The sequence below is a fragment of the Phocoena phocoena genome, chromosome X (genome assembly GCF_963924675.1).
Source record: "Phocoena phocoena chromosome X, mPhoPho1.1, whole genome shotgun sequence".
NCBI lineage: Eukaryota > Metazoa > Chordata > Mammalia > Artiodactyla > Phocoenidae > Phocoena > Phocoena phocoena.
Window position 1 is genome coordinate 118,493,945 of NC_089240.1, and position 17,722 is coordinate 118,511,666.

A 17,722-nucleotide genomic window follows, 5' to 3' on the forward strand; every position below is an offset into this window, starting at 1 on the left:
AAAAATATTTTATTACTTACAAAACATAATGGGAGTAATGGTGATACATGAGTAAGAACATAACCTTACAAAATGCAAAGAATAATACTTTTGTGTCATAATTTTATAAAGTAAATGATAATGCTAATATTTTATTAATGCAATGTCTTGATGGGTCACAAGCCTCCTGTTTCACTTTTCTGCAAATTCATTTGTTATATTATAAAAATTAATTAATTAAGTTTTGGCTGCGTTGGGTCTTCGTTGCTGCGTGTGGGCTTTCTCTAGTTGCTGCGAGCGGGGGCTACTCTTCGTTGTGGTGTGCGGGCTCTCACTGCAGTGGCTTCTCTTGTTGCGGAGCATGGGCTGTAGGTGCACGGGCTTCAGTAGTTGTGGCACGTGGGCTCTAGAGCGCATGCTCAGTAGTTGTGGCGCGAGTTTAGTTGCTCTGCGGCATGTGGGATCTTCCTGGACCAGGGCTCGAACCCATGTCCCCTGCACTGGCAGGTGGATTCTTAACCACTGCACCACCAGGGAAGTCCAAAATTTATACTTTTAACAAGTTTATTTTCAATTTATATAACTGAAAGGACCATCAGTTGCTCTTGGCAGATGCAAGATCACAAATATATTTTGATAATTTTGGATTTTGAGAGTGATCTTTCAGCTGATACAACTGTTACTGGAGCTGTTAAGAGTATTTTATAGGCAGTGACAACACTGGGATAAAATTGTAATAAATTATTTCCACATAAACATTTTAGTGTATCTAGAGCTGATGATTCTCATGGAAAAATTTTTCTAAAAAGATTTAACTCTTAGTACAAAAGGAGAGACAGAGACAGAGACACACACAGAGAGAATGCTATCTTTACAAGGGTAGGCAGGCTTGCATTCAACTCCTGACTCCTCTCTTACTAAGTGAGTGACCCCAAGAGATCACTTAAACTCTGTGACCCTATGTTTTCTTATCTGTAAAATGGGAATAATTCTGGTACCCATTTTATACAACTCTTTTTTTGTATTAATCAGTACTTCTTGAGAACCTGCTCTGTATCTGTCACTGGTCCAGGTGTTGGAGATACAAGAGTAGTTCCCTCATGGAGCTTCATTCTTGCAAGGAAACACACAAAATGAACAAAATACGTAAGAAAAGATTTACTGTATCATGGGGGATATGTGCTATGGAAGAGAAGCAGGAAGGGTTAGGGAGGACTGGGGTAGGGAGAAGAAGGCCATTTAAAGTAGGGTGGGGCTTCCCTGGTGGCGCAGTGGTTGAGAATCTGCCTGCCAATGCAGGGGACACGGGTTCAAGCCCTAGTCCGGGAAGATCCCACATGCCACGGAGCAACTAAGCCCGTGCGCCACAACTTCAGAGCCGTGTGCCACAGCTACTGGAGCCCGCATGCCTAGAGCCCGTGCTCCGCAACAAGAGAAGCCACCGCAATGAGAAGCCCACACACTGCAAGGAAGAGTAGCCCCCGCTCACCGAAACTACAGAAAGCCGGCATGCAGCAACAAAGACCCAATGCAGCCAAAAATAAATAAATAAAATAAATAAGTTAAAGTAGGGTGGTCAGGGAAGGCTTCTCCGATTAGATAGTATTTGAGCAGAGATCTAAAGAATGTGATGGGAAAAGTCATGCAGATTCTCGGAAAAAAGCATTCCAAGGAGACAACACAGCAAGTGCAAAGGCCAGGAGGAGGAAGGAAACCACACAGAGGGCAGTTTGGTAGATCATGTAGGCCTTATAGGCTACTGTCAAGACTTTGGGTTTTATTCTGAGGGGAAGTGAAATTGGGAGCCATAGCAGGGTTTTGAGCAGGGTAGTGACATAGTGTGATTTGGGTTTTCAGAGGATCACTGTGGCTGCTGTGTTGAGAATAAACTGGGGTAGGGAAAGGGTGGAAGGAGGGAGGCTAGTGAGGAGGTGATTGCCATAATTTGAGTGAGAGATGATGGGGAATAGTATCGAAGGGAATGAAAAGTGGGCATATAACTGGGTACATTTTGATGGCAGGGGTGACAGGATTTTCTGACAGACAAGATGTGGGGTATGAGAGAAAGAGTAGAGTTGAGGAGACTCCACATTTTTTAGCCAGAGAAACAGGAAGCTTCAATGCGACAATAAACACAGAGTGCTCGGCACAGGGCCTAGCACGTACTTGGTGCCTGACCAATTACTAACAGATCTAGATGATCCCCCGAATCCATCAGCCTATGCATACAAGAAAGATGATGCTCATTGTGATAACCTACATACCCTTCGCTCTTTGCCCCCCTAGCTTGTCTCACCAGTCAACCCACCTTCACTTAAATTGACATTCAAGGAAAGAGACCTAGGTTGATTGCCAGGAACACTGCATCCTACTTCAGTTCCGCCACTGGCCTGTTGTGTGATCCCAGGCAAACTCCTTAACTGTTCAGCAACCAAGGGTGCCGATCAACTCGGTAGAGTCTAATAATCCATGCTACCTAGCTCATAAGGTGGTGAGGACAAAGTGAAACCAAAGTGCAGACCATGATTTATGTGAAAATGTGTTGTTTGTAAAAGTGTTAAAGTGACGCCACGTTATTAAGTGGAAATGCTCATTATAATGGCTATTCCTGTGGAGATCCTAATTTCAGATAGGAAAGACAGGGGCTGTAATCTTTTGGTTTTCTTAGAAGAACAGACTCGAAGGTACTCTGGGAGCTAATCTTTTAGTGTTAAGCATCTACCGTCTTCCATTTAAGAGTTTTTTATATTCTTTGAAACCATTGTTAATTTACTTACGAGCTATTCTCCCTTCAGCCTCAGTAATTGTAAGCCAAATATCCCTTTCCTTACAGAATCTTCTCAACCCATTTTGTGTCTCTACTTCTGGGTGGCAAATAGCTTTTATCCCTTTGGCCAATTCTAGTCTATTGGTGACTGCCTGGATCACTGACTTGAGAAGGTTTCCGAGGCCTTTCCCAGGCTTAGTGGTGAAGAATGTCCTGATTCATATGCTTTGGAGGAAGAAGTGGCCGTGTGCTCTGTATTTGACATCCCTGCTCTAAGGCTTAGCTTGGATTGGCTTCTAACCTTAGAACTCTAGCAGCACGCTGACCCAAGCTAACTGCTGTGGGATTTTCTTATTGTTCTTTTTTATGCAATAGAATTTTTTTGCTATCAACCCTCTTGTGCAAAACCCTTTACCTCTCCAAATTTTTACTGCTTTCTGGGGCCACTCCACAGATATAATCACTTTTAATGGTTTCTTTTGTATTCTTCTAGAAGTTACTTGTGTATATACAAGCTTGTATTGATATTCCTTTTTTCACAGTAATGAGAACTTACTGTACATATTTTTTATCTACCTCCACTTTTTTTAATCTAACAATTTAGCTTGGAGGTTATTCTGTATCAACACTCAATTGATAGACATTTACATGTTTTGAGGTAGGTACTTTTGTAATGATCTCAATTTCACAAATGGGCAAACTGAGGTGCAGATCAGTTAGGTATCTTGCCCAAGGTCACCCATCTAGTACGTTATGAAGCCAGGATCCAAACTAGGTCTGTCTGACTCTATGACCCACTCGTATGTTTTTTTGTTTTTTTTGTGGTACGCGGGCCTCTCACTGTTGTGGCCTCTCCCGTTGCGGAGTACAGGCTCCGGACTCGCAGGCTCAGCGGCCACGGCTCACGGGCCCAGACGCTCCGCGGCACGTGGGATCCTCCCGGACCGGGGCACGAACTCGTGTCCCCTGCATCGGCAGGTGCTCTCTCAACCACTGCGCCACCAGGGAAGCCCCTATGACCCACTCCTTTAAACACTCAGCTCTACCGATGTTGCTGATTAACACTGAGAGTGCTTGCATTCCTGAGTTTCTACCTTGAGAAACCATGGCACACTGATGTATGTGCCCATTTAAAACACAGCCTGTAGCTCCACAGCATCCAAGTACTTTTCACGCACATAATCTCATTAAATTTTACGTTAATTGAGTTTCTATTCTGTGCCAGGCACTGTTTTAGACCTGAACATGAAATGTTGAATAAGACAGTATCCTTGTCCTCAAGGCACTCCTGTTGAGGTGAGGGAAACAGAATTGTAAATAGACGTTCACAATGCCAAACTATAAAGGGTATTCTAGTTCTTTAGACTTTTATCCAACATGATGTGTATTAATGGTTGGTCAGTTAATTTAAAACTGATTAAATTGGAGAATTACAAGAAATGCTACATAAATGCCTGAAATGTTTTGTTAGGATTTAAATATGTAAGTTTCCACACTTGCCCATATTTTGATACAGGTCTAAGGCCTTTTCCTTGATTATGGGTCAGCTGAGTGAAGTTTCCCTCCTTCTTACATAACCACATCCATAATGCTTTACTAATGAGTTACAGTGTCAGTTTCTTTAAACTGTAACATTAAATAAAATAAAAAATGTTTACAAAGCAATCAGGGCACAGAATCCTAGATTTTAATGATTTTTCACAAATAATTTAGTGTTGCCTCACCCACACTTCATTTGACAGCAGTTTTTTTTTAGTGAGTTCCCTTTCAAAACAATCATTTCAGTTTTCATAGAAATAGCAACTCTTTCTTTTTGTACTTGTTTTTTTCTGAGGGGGGGCAGGGGGGTGTTTACATAATATTTTAACTAAATTATGGAACCATAATACACCAGGCATAAACAGGTGTTGGAGCAAGCCAGAGAGATTTTTCTTAGGCAGATAACTCATTCAGTGGGAGCAAAAGTGAGCAGTCACTCCACTGTGCTTCAGTGTTGCCTAGTGAGTGGCCCGGGTTCAGATCTCAACCCAGCCACTTGCACAACTGTGTGACTGTGGGCAATTTACTTAATTTCTCTGTGCCCTAGTGTTCTCATCAATAAAATGGGGGTAATAATAGTGTTGTTGTGAGGACTATATGAGTACTTGCAGAATGTTTAGAACAGTAACTTACATAAACTTTATCTGTTATTGCTATTTTTCAGATAGTAATCTATCAGCTGTGAATTTCCTGAGGGTACTAGACAGAATGTTCTGCAAACGGTAGGAAGCATTTCAGTTGTTTGGTCAAGTCACTTAAAGTTTGCTACTTTAAGAGTATCATCAAGATAGGGATGAATTCTGCTGCTATGGATTGAAAAAGGCTTTACAGCAATGGTTCTAAATGCTGTACATTAAAATCACCTTGGGGGCTTTAAAAATATTCTAATATCCATGCCCTGCCCTAAACCAGTCAATTCAGGATCTCTGGGAGTGGATTCAGCTTCCCAGGTGATTCCAATGTGCAGCTGTGGGAACCACTGCTTTATAGGGAGGTGTGATGGTCTTACTGCTGAAAGATGAATGAAATTTCAACAGAGATGCTGGTAACAACTCTGACATAGGTGATGCGGATGCTTTTATCTTTATGTTTTTGGATTAAGGATCAGGGGTGTCGAGAGCCTAAGCTCACATGGTGTCAGAGCAGAAATAACGCTTAGGTTTTCTAACATCAGATCCAATGGTCTTTCTACAACTCCAGGCTGCCAAAACTAAGAAAGATCAAAGCAAATAATAAGAGTCCAAATAAATCTGTTACATCTTTCCCAAGTAAAAACTGTCACATAATGTTTTGTGGAAATTTTGAAGTAAAATAATAATTTGAACTTTTTTGTGCAGATAAAGTCTACGTTCATATTTACTCCCAAGGGAAATGTTTTCTACTATCTGGATTATAATGATAAGGTATATAAAGAGTTTTTTTGCTTGGATTAAGTGTTTTATGGCACAAATAGGATAAAAGGCTTAATATTTAGTAAACCTTGATAGATTTGCTGTTTATTTTTTAATTTATGCTAGCAATGCTCAGTAAAAATTATTTTTCTCTTTCCATTGTTATTTTACCTAACGTACATAGAATACACAAAATAATATTATACGTGAAACCTAGCTAGAGCAGAAGCATATAAATTGAATACCTTAGTGGTTTATTGAAACAACCTACCGCACTACCACAGACACACACACACACACACGCACGCACGCACACAGAGTCTCTAAATATAAAACACTCTAGCTAACTGAACTGGAGCAATAAAAGGTAGTCAGATTAAATAGAGAATACCTCAGAAGCCAACCCAAATCATATTGCACCAAGATTTAATGTAATGATTTTACAAGTTTTTCTTCAGATGTTTATAGACACAGCATTTTACATTTTCCACAATAATAGACCAAAATAACAAGGTTTAATTGAGTGCTTTGAAATAAGTAATTTCCGTGTGTTGATTTCATAGTGGGAAATACAGCTCTTTTTTTGGGGGGGGAATTTAAAAATATTGATTAATTTTCAAAAGGCTTCTGAAGTAGAACTGCAGCTTTAAAAAGGCTAACAAGTACCTTTGTTCAATGGTGATTAAAGCTGGTTGGCCTTACAAGGAATCTGACTGAATAAGAACAGAGTGAATGTCCAGACTTTAATATGGAGAATGGCTACAAGCAATGACTTGAAAATTTCACTTGGTTAGTGTATTAGTTTCCAGTGGCTGCTGTAACAAATTGGAGGGCTTCAAACAATCGAAATTTATTTTCTCACAGCTCTGCAGCTCAGAAGGCTGAAATCAAGGTGTCTGGAGGCCCACACTCCCTCTGGATCTCTGTAGGAGTTGGTTCCTTTACTCTTCCAGCTTCTGGTGGCTACAGACATTCCTTGGCTGTGACATCACTCCAATCTCTGCCTCCATTTTTACATTGTCTTCTCCTCTGTATGTTTGTGTCTTCTCTTGTTCTGTTTCTTATAAGGACACTTGTCATTGGATTTGGGCCCACTTGGATAATCCAAGATGATCTCATCTCAAGATCCTTAACTTAATTTCATCTAAAAGACCAGTTTTTCCAAATAAGGTAACATGCACAGATTCCAGGTATTTGGATGTGGATATACCTTTTGGGAGGCCACCATTCAACCCACTCCATTGTCTTTCAGTGGAGTTCAGTCTGTACCATGTGCTCAGAAACATTAAAACAATTAGGAGAAGCATAGATTTACCTCAATATCTTATTTGCATAATGAAGATATGGATGCAGCTTGATTAGCCCATGTTTGGCCAAAATACAACGTTTAACCAATCAGCTTCCACATCTGTAAGTTTTGCCTGTAACCAATATAATCTCATTTATTGACAACCGAATAAGTGGAAAATTAGAGGTCAGGACATAATTGAAATCTAATAAAATAGAAAATGTATAAATGCTTCTTCCTCCTTTTTTGCTAGTAGTTCAGAACTTTATAAACATGAATACTACCACTAGAAAACAGGCATTCCTAAAGCTCAAAAGAAAAGTATTGACAAATGTAGCTGGTTAGTTGCACTGTGCCATTTTCAAATACTGCTTGTAAGTTACTGAGCTATTTAAGGATCAAATGAAGTGGTGCATTTGAAGTTCTTTATAAATTGTATTTTTTTCTGCTAGTGTAAGGAATTACTTTGCTATTTGTGAAGGAGATAGGAACAAGTGTGATATACTTGGACACTATCAAAAATGTTGGCTAAATAGAAGGTAAGGACCTTTTTCTTCAACACATCAAACAGGTTTGCACTTAGTTGGGGTGGTCATGGAAGTTTAGTGTCTGCTCTTAAATCAGTTTAACAGGTTATATCCATTATCAAGAATGAATTGTTTGCATTAGAGACAAGCTCCTTGTACAGGAAGTAGGTGAGTCAGCAAGGTGAATTCCTTCTTGCTTAATTTTTATTCACTGATAAGAATTCATTTGGGATGTAAAAACAAATGAGAATCTCAGAGGAAATGATTATAAAATGAGGGAATGTGAGACCCTAGTGAAATAAGAACCTGTCAGCAAGATTAAGAAATAACTTTTAAGAAACTTCTCAGGGGGCTTCCCTGGTGGCGCAGTGGCTAAGAATCCACCTGCCAACACAGGGGACACGGATTCGAGCCCTGGCCCAGGAAGATCCCACATGCCGCAGAGCAACTAAGCCTGTGCGCCACAACTACTGAGCCTGCACTCTAGAGCCCCTGGGCCACAACTACTGAAGCCCACGTGCCTAGAGCCTGTGCTCTGCAACAAGAGAAGCCACCGCAATGAGAAGCCTGCGCACCGCAATGAAGAGTAGCCCCCGCTCGCCGCAACTAGAGAAAGCCCGCACGCATAAATGAAGACCCAAAGCAGCCAAAAATGAATATAAATAAAATAAATAAATTTATAAAAAAAGAAACTTCTCAGATTTGAGACATATAGTTGTAAAGATTCAGTAGAAAGAAAAGTCATAGCCAATGTAATAATGCAAAATTAATTTTCCACCTTTAAACAATCAACTCCCATTTTCCCCTAAATAAATCTTACCTGCAAGTCCAATACATCAAATGGATTAAAGTGTACCTGCTTTAGTTGCATTTTATGAAGGTGGGGGACAGAGATGAGTGATACTTGATGTACTTGTCACTGTTGCAATTTTGTATTGCTTGTGTGATTATTTGATCAATAGTTGCTTTCTCCATTAGGCAGCACTCCAGGTTAGGACTTTGTTTCGTTTTACTCACAGTTACATTCCTAATACCTAATGCAATGCATGGAACTCAATATATACATGTGTTGAGGAATGAATGGATGGCAGGGGAGCTAAGAAAAGCTAGTTAGATGTCAACATCTCTGAGAGCAGTGAAGGCAGAAAATATCAATTTTCTACCATCCCAGCATTTATCGCCAGTACTGTCACTCACAGAGAACGCTGCATTTTAGTGACTGGCACAGTCCCTGCAATGTAGTAGGTTTCAATAAGTGTTTGTTAAATAATTGGTACTTGGAAAATATTAGTTGAATGAATTAATGAAGTGAAATGGTTGAATGAACAAATGAGTGTCATGTGATAGAAATAAAACGAGGGGTTCAATTTTCTGCTTAAAATAATCTAAAAAACAACTAAAACAAAACTCCATGAAAAATCCTAATGGAAGCCTCCTAGGTGTCCTTTGAAAAAGTCAGGGCTCTATTAAGTATAAGTTTCACTTTGTTTATACCAATTCGCCAGAACTGCATTGTCTGAAAGTGTGGCACATCATCAAACAACTGGAGCCAACAGTGGTGCCAAAGCCATCTTCACTCAGTATAAATCGCTGACTTACAATTATCCCCAGGAGACACCAAGTGCCCCAAATGTGGACAGCTCCAAAAGAAGTATGCCCAGTTTGAAAGAATTGTGTGTCTATAGGAAACACACAGGCTCTGTATTTAAGAAGAGGTATAAATTACAGTTGCTTGAAGGAAACCCTACCTTGTGCCTTAGCTAGATCTGTAAGCAATTTGCCATTTGATCTACACTGTATTGTAGCAAGACATTGCCTAAGGATGAGAGCAGATGGATTTACACTCTAACTAGTCATCCAGAGCATCACCAGACCAAGGCACCAAAGCCTGGTTCCATGGTGATTTTGTACAGAATTTCCAGAAGTCCAAGAAAACTGTTGCAGTGTGTGTGTGTGTGTGTGTGTGTGTGTGTGTGTGTGTGTGTGTTGCAGGGGGAGGGGGCAGTCTGGGAAGCAACAATCCTTGGAGCCTCACCTGCTGAATCTGCCTTCTGAATCTCCATATGTGAAAGCATCAGAAGGCCTTAATTAATTGCCTTAGTGGGTGGACTTGGCCCTGGGGAGAGTGAGCCAACCTGTCCTCAAAGTGATGATCTGCAGCTGACTGGCTCTGGGGTGACTTCCAGGTGGTCTACAAATGGGTTCAGAATGGAAACCATACAAACCTAGTGTTGTTCTTTTTGATAATTATGTTTTTTTCAAAATAAGCAAATATTTACAAATTTATACATGCTTGTCATAAAAAGTATAGCTAATATAAAAGCATATATCATAAGCAGTGAAAATGTCCTTTCATCAACTAGCCCCATCAACCCTATCTATGCTGCCCCCGCACATCCTACCTTCTTGCCCAGAGGTAATCACTGATGCCTGCTTGGAATCAGGGTATGTGTCCTCCCAGAACATTTTCTATTTATATACAAGCATAGCAAGGTACATTGCTATGGACTGAATGTTTGTGTCCCCTCAAAATTCACATGTTGAAGCCCTAATCTCCAATGTGATGGTATTTGGAGATGGGGCCTTTGGGAGATAATTAGGTCATGTCAATAGAGCCCTCATGAATAGGATTAGTGCCCTTATAAGAAGAAACATGAAAGAGATGATCCCTCTCAGCCATAAGAGGATACAGTGAGAAGTTGGCTGTCTACAAATCAGGAAGGAGGCTCTCATCAGACATTGAAGCCGACAACCCTTTGATCTTGGATTTCCCAGCCTCCAGAACTGTGAGAAATAACTTTCTGTTGTTTAAGCCACCCACTCTATGGTATTTGTTATAGCAGCTGGAACTGACTGAAACATACATATACAGATTTTCAAACACATATATAGGATTATACTATACGTATTTCACTATGACATACTTTTTTCACTTAAGAGTATGTTGGGCATATTTCTAGCTCAGTAATATTTTAAAAAATGGGTAGCTTCAATCAATAATTGTTTGGTGTGTTTCCTTCCAGGCCTTTCTCTATACATATATATGCATATTTGGTTGGTTTTGGTTATTTTTATGTAAATAGGATCATGCTATATACATTGTTTTGTTAACATGTTTTTTCCCCTTGTTGAAATGGAGCAGGACCCTATGATCCTTCCCCCCCGTCCTCCACCTGCTTTTCGTCTGTGGAAAAACTTTAGCCAAAGAATAAGTTTAATCAGAGAAGTGAGAAAATGCAGAAACAAAGGAAAACAGGCCAACAAGACTAAATAATAATAGTTTAGTCATTAAGCAACGTCATGGACCTTTAGTTCCTCCTTACAGGCTACAGATAATATTCTGAGCCACACACTGTGAGCTGTCTTGTAGATACTGACACCCCCACCAGGTGGAAGAAGTTAACTACATGGCGAGCAGGCTGTAGCCACGACATAAGCTGCCACAGAAATTCCGAGAATTGGCCTCAAAGAAATGGAAACAAACTGACCCTGGAACTGAAGATTAAGTGTACCTAAAACAATCAAGATGACGCTGATCAGACCACCGATGACCAATTTCAAGATGACTGTCAGAGCTGACTGTGCTGTTTCTGCATGTAGCCCCTTCTCTCTGTCTATAAAAGCTCTTGCCCACTGGTTGTAGGAGGGGGGGAGTCAGCCTTTGGACAGGCGTCTGCCCTCCCCTGCCTCCCCAGTTGCTGGCTTCCAAAATAAAGCAAACTTTCCTTTCCACCAACCTGGCCTCTTTATTGGCTTTTGAGCAGTGAGCAGCCGGACCCCACTTTTGGTTACATTATTATTATCGTATGTGAAGATCATTTCATGTCAATATATATAGGTCTTCCTCACTCTTTTAAACTGCTGTTTAAACTGTGTTAACAGAATGAGGATATCATTTATTTTGCCAGTCCTTTACTGATAGACATTTAAGTTGTTTTCCCAGGGTGTTTTTGATTGTTATTTTTGTTGGATTTATTTGATTATAAACCATACTGCAGTGAATATCTTGCATCTCCATCTTTTTGTGTACAAGTGATATTATTTCTATTGATGGAATGCCTGGGTCAAAGGACTTTCACATTTTAAATCTTAAGAGATACTGTCTAGTTGTTCTCCAAAAGGCCTGTTTCCTCAAAACCTTGCTAAGACTCGATATTGCTAGACTTCTTATTTATTGCAAATTTGACAGGAGAAAATTATTTCATTGTTATTTTAATTTGCATTTTCCCGATTACTAATGAAGTTTACCTGTTGCTTTTTTTTGAAGTTCATTTTTTCCATTCTGTGTCATTCTGCCTCCTGATTGTTCTCTCCTCTAGTTTCTTCCAGATCTGGGTCATCCTACACAGTGCTACTGAGTTCTAAAGCTACTTCTTATCACTATACTTACCTGATCCAAAACCTTTACTTCAATCTATCAGGTATTTATTTCGTTCCTGTTGTGAGCCATGACCTGTGCTAGGCAGGGAGGAGCAGTGGTGGTTCACCACCCATTATCTGTTTGGTGGCACAGGAAGCTCTTCCCTCGTCTCTCCCCACCCCTCACCTGAGGTATACAACTAGCCCCCAAGTCCAGAACCCTTGAAACCCCTTTTTAAATCACTTTGGAATAATCCTCTCTACACTTGAACTCTGTGGAATCCAAGCTCATTTTTGCTTAGGTGTGAAATGCATGGCTATATCCAACAAAATGAGAATGATTCTGAAATTTTCTCTTCACTCAATATTTGCAGAAATGCATTTATGACTCAGTCTGACAATCTCAGCATAACGCTGAAGCACAACACTCTTCCCTCACCCATTTGCTGATTGATGCTCTCGTCCAAGCTAGCATTTCAGCCTCCCTTCAGTGGGGCTCCTACCCGCTATCAATATCACTCAATTGGATCTCAAACTGTAGAATGCCCTGTTGACCTTGTAAAACCTCTTAGGTGGGCTGTCTCTGGTAATACCAGGATCCAAGCCCTGCACATGGCTGAATCTTTGGAGTCCTTCATTTTGGTCTCAGAGACATCACAAGCCTTTTGTTAGCTGCATAATCACCCCACCCCACCCCCCACACCTTTTGAACTGTCATCAGAGTGCATTGTTCGGGAACAGCAATGGAAACAAAATTGCTTTTTAAGAGTGAAGTTTTAAAATGTGTTATGTTCTGCCACTTCTAATTCTAGAAAAGGATTAGTGCTAATCACTTCTTTTTAATATCCAATAAAGCATCTTAGGTGACAGTGTTGATGATATGTAGTCTGAACTAAGGGAGGGGAAAACTTCAGTGGGGCTACTCCACAGTAATTGGTATTTCATATGTGCCTTTGTGACAGAGATAGTGAGGTTTGTTGAGGAGATAAAAGCTCAAAGAAATGGAATTGGCATTTGGCTTTCCAGCTGTCTCTTTCAAAGTATACTCCAGAAGTTTTAATAGGTAGAGACTGTTTGAATTTAGATACTATTTGCTGTAAGCTTACCAATATAGTCCTTTTTTGATGTGGTCTAGAGATGCTTGTAGCTTGAGCTCAACAGTCATTACCGCCAACAACCGAAGTTTGTTTCACAAACCCACTTATTTTGTGTGTCAGCTGGAGGATAGGCAACTCTGGAAAAGTACAGTTCTCTGATCCTCAGCAAATACTGAAGGTGGTAATTAATGAGAAAAAGATCTACATGGACCAAAACGAATTGCACTCATTCTGCAAACCGTGCACCAGGATGTTTATACACAACTGCTCAGACCAAGCTGGTAATACGTTATACTCTGTTTTCTTTGCAGACAAAGCTTCAGATTTCTACAACAAAAAGTCTAAGACCTCAGTGATATGAATTAATTTGAACTCAGAAGATTTAAGGCTTAATTAGAATTCTGATCCAAGACAGCAGACTGTGTGAACTGCTTTTGCTAAACTGTACTGTGTAAACATTGCATACTGATGGAGTTTGCTTGTCAACTCAACTGGCATTTCTGTGCAGTAAGCTTGTCTTTCTGTCAGCCAAGTGCATCATGGGAAAAGATCAGCATCTCAAAAGAGTGTGATCTGCATGTGTAAAGAGAGGAGGAAAAAAAACCCTCAAAGAAAAGGAGCTTTTGCATGTTTTTCAGTTGTTCAAAGATTAAAAATAATGTTTTCTAATGATGTGCATTTTGGCCCAAGGATGGTGAGGGTTTTCTTTCTAAGAATTGGAAGATAAACTTTTTTTTTAATTTGAGTCATACCATCTGTAACCCTTGGCCAAGTGAAGCATGCCACAGAAAGACCACAGAAAATGAAAATAATTTAGCAATATTTTGAGCTTGTCCCTAATCCCTCCTGTGGAAATCTTTGTTTTCTCATATCTACTACCTCAGCCAATTTATCTAAATCAAGAGGCATTTTTTAAAAGTAAGGAGCAGGATAGTATAGGTAATGTGAAGAGCAGGAGTTGGCTTGTATAGACAAGTTTCAAATCCTGACTCTGCCTCTGAATCACCTTGAGCAAGTCACTTTATCTCTCTTCATCAGAGTTTCTTATGAAATACTGGCATAGAAAAGCATGTCATATTGATATGAGCGTTAAATGAAATAATGTATGTGAAAGTCCTGGCACTTGATGGGTGATTAAGAAACATCTGTCAAATAATTTGAGACAACAAGTGTTTTAAAAAGTTTGTCTTCTCAATGACATTTTAAGGTCATTGTGATGTCTCTGCTCTATTGTAGATGGACTTGTTTTATGAGTTCCTAAGACCAGTGGCTAAGTTCCTGTGATTCTTTGTTCTCAGCTCTACAATACGCACAGGGTTTTTAATAAGTGATTTTTGCTTGCCTCTGCTCAGCAAACAAGAACAAATTTCTTCTTCCTCCTTATCCTCTGATCCTTTGACCAGTACTTTCCTCAATGACATTTGTCTGTCAGGTTCAGAGATTGTCTGTTGCAGACAATTTTCGCCAGAGTTTTTTACAGTTATCTGTGAGGCAGTTATTTCAATATAAGCACTGAGGAAGAGGAGAGAGGAAGCCAGTACACCAGGGACACCCAAATATTTGTAGAATATATTAGGTGCAGGTGGGATGCAAGCATACACAAAAGGGAAAAGGAATGAGGCAAAGAGAGACGGGGATAATAGTAGCTAACACTTATTACAATTATTGAATGTTTAGTACATGCAGATGAAGAAACTGAGGCTTAAAGATGTAAGTTACTCAAAGTCATACTCAGATAGATCCAGTCTTTTGTCTGAAGTCAGATATGTTTTAAAATTCAGAATTTGCTGGATTTTTAGAAAGATATGTTATATGTGTACCATGTATTACATAACATCATCAGCAGGATCAGTGGTAACACCACATAATCAAATGCATTTATCATTATGCATTGAAAAATATGAATATTCACACCTGGTGAGATAAAGACTATAAGTAGATCCATATTAGTCCAGATCAAGTCACATATTGCTGCCAAATAAGCTACAAAACATCTTTACTTTTCAAAGCTTTTTAGATTATGGAATTTCAGATAAGTAGTTGCAGGCCTGTGGTAGGTAGTGGAGACTAGTAAGAACCCAGATGTGTCAGACTCCAGGGAAGGGCCACTTGCTTGCTATATCAATTCCAAGTTGTTACTGAACAAGGCACTGCAAATTTAGCAGCTTAGCAATGCGAATGTTTTATCTTACGGTTCTGTGGATCAGAAGTCCAAAATGCATCTCCCTTGGCTAAAATCAAGGTATCAGTAGGGATGTGTTTCGTTTGGAGACCAGGGGATAATCTGTTTCCTTGTCTTTTCTAGCTATAGAGGCTGCTCATATTCCTTGGCTCATAGCCCCCTCCTTCATCTTTAAAGTCAGCAACAGCAGGTTAAGTTCTTCTTACATTACATCACTTTGACCTCCTCTTCTGTACGCTTTTCCATATTTAAAGGGCCCTTGTGATTACATTGGGTCCAACCAGATAAACCAGGGTGTCATAGCCAGGGTTCACCAGAGAAACCGAACCCATAGGATTTATGTGTGTGTGTCTGTGTGTGTACCTTGATGCTTCCCTTGCCAGCTTCTATAGTTGCATGAGCCAATTCCAAGAGAAAGAGAGAGACAGAGGCAGAGAGAGAGACAGAGAGAGAGACACTGATTTAAGGGATTAGCTCATGCAAATACAGAGGCTGGCAAGTCCAAAATATGCAGGGTGGACCAACAGGCTGTAGACCAGGGAAGCACCAATGTTGCAGTTCAAGTCTGAAGGCCATCTGCTAAAGAATTCCTTCTTGCTTGGGAGAGGTCAGTATTTTGTTCTATTAAGACCTTCAACTGATTGGACGAGGCCCACCCACACCATGGAGGGCAATCTGCCTCACTCAAAGTCAGTCCATTTAAATGTTCATCTCATCCAAAAGTACCCTTGCAGAAACATCCAGAATAATGTTTGATCAAATAACTAGGCACCATGACCCAGCCAGATTGACACATAAAATTAACCATCACACAGGATAATCTCCCTCTCTCAAGGTCAGTGCACTAGCAGCCTTTTTCCATCTTCAATCTTAATTTTCCCTTGTCACAAAACCTGACATATTGTCATTTCCAGGGATTAGGACACGGATAGCTTTGGGATCATTGTTCTGCCTACCACGGTGTGGTTGTGCAAGTCGTGCACAACATAATTCCAAGGAGACGTGGCTCATGTAGGTTGCAGTTTGAATAGTGATGCAATGTGGAGGTCCTGTTCCAGAGCCCACCTGCCGAAAGACAGCCATTGCACATTTGTCTACCAGGGAGAGAGTATAGTAAAACTTTTTTCCAGGCTCAGCTTCTGGAAAACAAGGTGGTGATGGCTTCTACGTTAATGTATCAGCTAGTTCCACAGGAACTGAGAGACAGGGCCAGGGTTCCTAGGGAAGTATCACCCTGCGGCCCATAGGAGCAGTTGTTAGGGTTTTTGTTTTGTTTTGTTTTTTGTATTTTGGCCATGCAGTGTGGCTTGTGGGATCTTAATTCCCTGACCAGGGATCGAACCAGCGTCCCCTGCAGTGGAAGTGCAGAGACCTAACCACTGGACCACCAGGAAATTCCCGTTAGGTTTTCAATTCCAAGTCTTCCTCAGGACCAAGCCAGGAGGGTCTCTAGTAGGCTTTTATAACTCAAACAGGATTTCCTCCTCCTGATAAATCTTTGGGCATTTTGTGGAAGGGAAGAGGAGGAAGCTGCATTCCTGATTATGGGAAACCTGGTGTGAGGTTTCAAAGGAACTGCTCCCCGTCCAGCCTCTGAGGCAGGGAATTCTTGGGTCTGGTGTAGTTGAGTGGGTAATGGGTATAATCTCAATAGCTATGAAGCCATTGGATCTACAGCATCTTTCTGCAGAGGAGCATTTTTCAGGAGAACCAAGAAATTGCTAGAGTATCTTATATTTTTATTGGTTTTTGCACAGATGACAGAAAAACCAAATATCTTCTGAATACTCAAGTCAGCAGAGAAATGCACCCTTACGGAAATTTGCTCTGTTCCTATCTCCCCAAAGAAAGCTGAGAAAAAAAACAACACAGGAGGGAAAAATCAGAACGTCTTCAAATGTACCAGGGCCATTCATACAAACTGTTTCAGGGAATCTAGGAGTAAAGGATCCCTCTTCTGTGGCTGAAGTGAAAAATCTCACTTATCATCGTTTGCAAGAGCCCAGTGAGACAAAACTCTGTCTTTTGACCCTTCCAATTCCTATGGTAAATGGCCACACTCTAGACGTTTCATTGTTGTAAAGAGTAATTACCAAAGATTCTTAGGTAAATTGGTAAAAGTACTACTGTCAGTTTATAATCACTATTTAGTTCTTTGTAGTGTCTCCTGCAACTTCTGTTTCTGGCCTACTATTGCTCAAAGCACAGGCAACACTTCTGGTTTGATGTTGATTGGCTTTTATTAGCAGCCAGAAAGTTCGATCTAGATTAAAACAGTGCTGGTGAACATGGAGAACATGAAGAAAGGTCAGCAGGTTAGGCGAGCAAATTGCCACCAAATGGAGGATGTGACCTCAATTTTTCCTTTTGCAGGAAGGACCCGTGGCTGACAAGTTCTTGTGAACATAGCAGTTGTTCAAGACAGAGGAATACAAAAAAGAAATATCTGACAGGACTTGGAACTCATAAATCCTTATCTAAATGTCCATTGGGCTTTTTGTTAATGGAATTAGCACAAGTCCTGTCAAGTCTCTGGTAGCACTCCAAAGCCCAAGCCTATTCTGTTATACTACATTATTAAATTATGCTCAGT